The sequence below is a fragment of the Symphalangus syndactylus genome, chromosome 10 (assembly GCF_028878055.3).
Source record: "Symphalangus syndactylus isolate Jambi chromosome 10, NHGRI_mSymSyn1-v2.1_pri, whole genome shotgun sequence".
Lineage (NCBI taxonomy): Eukaryota > Metazoa > Chordata > Mammalia > Primates > Hylobatidae > Symphalangus > Symphalangus syndactylus.
The window spans coordinates 106,418,102-106,422,708 of record NC_072432.2 but is presented as its reverse complement, the minus strand read 5'-3'; the positions used below and the strand labels follow the sequence as shown (position 1 = coordinate 106,422,708).

Below are 4,607 nucleotides of genomic sequence, written 5' to 3'. Positions count from 1 at the left end.
TGGTTTATAGACCCTTGGTCAACTGACAGCCAGGAAAATAACATAGGACAAAAAAGCACCAGCATAACACCAAACACAAATCCCCCAAACTATCTCATGTACACAAGGAAAGCCTCTGGAACTTTGGAGCTGAATCAAAGTGAAGAGCCTAAAGCTTCAGATTCTCCTGGGACTATTGTTTTAAAGATTCATTTTGTTAATTATTTTGAAAGAAGAAAGAAAACTAACATTGACAGCCTACTTCAAGTCAAAAATTGTGCATACATTACCTCATTTAATCTTTATATCACACTCATTAGGACCCAAGTGCAGTAGGTCATGCCTATAATCAAAATGATCTGGGAGGCTGAGGCAAGAGGATAACTTGAGACCAGGAATTTGAGACCAGCCTGGGCAACATAGCAAGACCCTCATCTGTAATATATATATATATATAAACCTAGCTGGGCATGGTGGTACATGCCTGTACTCCCAGCAACTCAGCAGGCTGAGATGGGAGGATTGCTTGAGCCCAGGAGTTGGAGACAGAAGTGAGCTATGATCAGGCCCTTGCCCTCGAGCCTGGTGACAGAGCGAGATCATATAATATATATATATTTTATATATATATATACTATATATATATACTATATATAGTGTATATAAATATATTTATATATATTTATGAAGATGCCTGCTAGCTACTCCCACAGAGAAGAAACAAACATGAGTAAACACTGGCCCTTCAAGTGGATACTCTAAGAACACATTGCGAATCACCAAAGAAGCAATGGGACCCACAGAGAACAAAGAACAAAGTGAATGATGACAGCTACTGGGGATCCACAATGTCCCCACAAACCCTTTGCAATCCTGGGCACAGGAGAACTCCCCCGACCCATCCGGGCCTGCAGACCAACAAGAAGAACCATCTGGAGTCCATGCAGAGACATCTCTCAAGCCCACATGGAGCACCACAAGCACTGGATCCCAGAGCAGTCTGACACCGGCTGTCAATGTGCTGCCAACAAAGGAAGACAGGCAAGACAGGCTCTTTTGCAAGCCCCTAGGATAGCTGCTACAGCCACAGTACTGAGGAGCAGACCAACTGCAGACCCCACCTCTGCTGCTCCTCACCAGGCAGGGACCACCAGCTGAGGCTCCCAGCACAGCTGCCCCTGCCTGGATACTGCAGAAAGTTGCAGCTCTGGGGTCCTGTGGGATGGAACTCCAAGAGATATAATTGAAAAACCCTCTGCCTTCGCCCCTGTTGCCCTCCGGTTGAGGTGGAAACAAAGAGGCTGAATGCTTTCACACATCTCCAACAAGGACACCGCTGCCCAGGTATGAAGAACTGGGCAGACTGCACACCCCACAACTCCCTGCCTTTGCTTGTCACCTTCTGGTACCCAGTGCAAGCACCCTGCCTCCACATGAGCATTTCAGCTGCAGTCCAGAGTCCCGAAATCCCTACCCCCACAGGCCTATGCTCTTCCCTCAGATTCTTACCACCCAAGCATTCTGCCTCCCCCTGCCTGAGAGTTCATCCAATGACCCAGGGGCCAGCCTGCCCCTCTCTATCGCAGTCAGCACCTGAACCCTGGGCTAGCCTGATCTGGCTCCAGACCCTTCAGGACTCATACATGCAGTCCAGCAGACCATCTAGGGTCCTGGAAACTGAGGAACTACCTACCCCATTCAAATTCTGCTGGCACCTGACCACTTCTTACACAAGCCCAAAGGCACAGCCCCCGCCTTTACACAAAGCAGCAGTGCTATCATATCACAGTCCTGCCATAAAGCTATTTGTATCAGGCTGAGTGATGAAGTTGCCCCAAACCACTTTAATGGAGAATCACAAAAGAGGCATTTTCTGAGGCTCTCAGCCACATTGGTCTAGATACAGACTGCAGTGTGTGTCTGAATGAGGAGTCATCAGCCCTGGAGCAGGGGCATGATAGGAAAATAGACCATGTTCCTACCTATCAAAGATGGGGATCCACTGCAGACCCCTCATCAGCCCCCCTGCCCTGCCCCAGAGATCTCAGTGCATTTCACCAGGAACTCCTCCCAGCCACCCTTGACAGGGCTGGTGCCTGCACTCACCATGGGGGTATTTGTGGGCAAGCCAAAGGCTCCAACTCTGCCTAGCTGTATCTCTCCACCCCCACAGAACAAGAAGCACAGGGCACCAAGCACTCTACTGTCCAGCCCATCACCTAAAACAACAGAGAGCACCTCACAGTAAACAGACCATGTATATACCCATCTGTTTGTGCAGCAACTGGCTCATACCTGTCAGCACCATCTACTGGCCTGTAAGTTGAATCACACAGCCCGATATAAAACTGCCCACAAAAGTGCATAGGGTTATAGAAGCAAAGCCAAAAGACGTTACCCAACGTAATCTACAGTCACATCCCCTAGGAAAGGGGAGAAATGGAAATATATATAGGGAAAGAAAAAAAAATCCTACCAGCATGAAAATAAATACAAAAATTAGTAGCACCAAACTCTCCAGATGAGAAGGAACCAGTGTAAGAATTCTGGCACTGCAAAAAATCTGAACATTGTGACACCACCAAAGGATCACATTAGCTGTTCAGCAATGTTCCCTGACCAAAATGGAAATTCAGAAATAATAAATAATTCAAACCATGGAGCAAGGATGCTCAACAAAAGCCAAGACAAAGTTGAAAATCAACATAAAGAAACTCCTAAAGAAATCCAGGAAATGAAGAAAGAGATAAACATCTTAGAAAGAAATCAATCAGAGCTTCTGGAATAACTTAAGGAATTTTAAAATACAACTGAAAGCTTTATCAATAGACTAGCCCAAGCAGAAGAAAGACTTTCAGAGCTTGAAGACTATTCTCTTGAACTAATCCAGTCAGACGAAAATAAAGAAAAAATAATTTTTAAAAAAGAACAGTCTTCAGACGCCACCGGAAGAAAGGAAGGTGCTGTGTAATCAGTAAGGAGCAGAGGCATTTGGAACTGCTAAAATGCCAGATTACCTTGGTGCCCATCAGCGGAAGACCAAAGAAGATGAGAAGGACGACAAGCTCATCCAAGTTCTGGATGAGGCGGATATTGTCTTGCTGAAAACTTATGGTCAGAGCACTTACTCTAGGCAGATCAAGCAAGTCGAAGATGGCATTCAGCAACTTCTCAAGAAAATTAATGAGCTCACTGGTATTAAAGAATCTGACACTGGCCTGGCCCCACCAGCACTCTGGGATTTGGCTGCAGATAAGCAGACACTCCAGAGTAAACAGCCTTTACAGGTTGCCAGGTGTACAAAGATAATCAATGCTGATTCAGAGGACCCAAAATACATTGTCAATGTAAAGCGGTTTGCCAAGTTTGTGATGGACTTTAGTGATCAGGTGGCACCCACTGACATTGAAGAAGGGATGAGAGTAGGTGTGGACCGAAATAAATATCAAATTCACATTCCATTGCCTCCTAAGACTGACCCAACAGTTACCATGATGCAGGTGGAGGAAAAACCTGATGTCACATACAGTAATGTCGGTGACTGTAAAGAGCAGATTGAGAAATTGCGAGAAGTAGTTGAAACCCCATTACTTCATCCAGACAGGTTTGTGAATCTCGGCATTGAGGCTCCCAAGGGCATGCTGCTCTTTAATCCACCCAGTACAGGAAGACACTCTGTGTGCAGGCAGTTGCTAATCAGACTGATGCGTGCTTCATTCGAGTTATTGGATCTGAGCAGTACAGAAATATGTCAGTTAGAGGGCTCAAATGGTTCATGAGCCCTTTGAAATGGCCAGAACAAAAAAAGCCTGCCTTATCTTCTTTGATGAAATTGATGCTATTGGAGGGGCTCGGTTTGATGATGGTGCTAGAGGTGACAATGAAGTGCAGAGAACAATGTTGGAACTGATCAATCAGCTTGATGGTTTTGATCCTCGAGGCAATATTAAAGTGCTGATGGCCACTAACTGACCTGATAATTTGGATCCAGCACTGATGAGGCCAGGGAGATTAGATAGAAAAAATTGAATTTAGCTTGCCCGATCTAAAGAGTCGGACCCACATCTTTAAGATTCATGCTCATTCAATGAGTGTTGAAAGACATATCAGATTTGAATTGTTAGCACGACTGTGTCCAAATGGCACTGCTGCTGAGATTAGAAGTGTCTGCACAGAAGCTGGTATGTTTGCCATCAGAGCACGGCGAAAAATTGCTACTGAGAAGGATTTCTTGGAAGCTGTAAATAATGTCATTAAGTCTTATGCCAAATTCAGTGCTACTCCTCGCTACATGACATACAACTGAACCTTGAAGGCTTTCAATTTAAAACTTTTAATTGGAAATCCTAACCTTATATAGACTTGTTAATAACCACTTCACAAAAAAAATGGCTTCAAAACTGAAAAAAAGAACAGTCTTCAAGAAGTATGGGATTATGTAAAGTGATTTTAAGAAGTATGGAATTATGTAATGGGATTATGCAAATCTATGAATTATTGGCATTCCTGAGAGAGGAGAAAACAAACAACCTAGAAAACATATTTGAGAGAATAATTCAAGAAAATGCCCTAATCTTGCTACAGAGGTAGACATCCAGACATAAGAAATCAAGAGAGCACCTGCAAGA

At 44.4% G+C, this 4,607-nt stretch overlaps 1 pseudogene; it reads left to right on the top strand.

Moving 5' to 3' along the window:
• Positions 1 to 2,918: 2,918 nt before the first annotated feature.
• LOC129491781 (26S proteasome regulatory subunit 7-like) lies at positions 2,919 to 4,339 on the top strand (annotated as a pseudogene).
• The last annotated feature ends 268 nt before the right edge of the window (positions 4,340 to 4,607 follow it).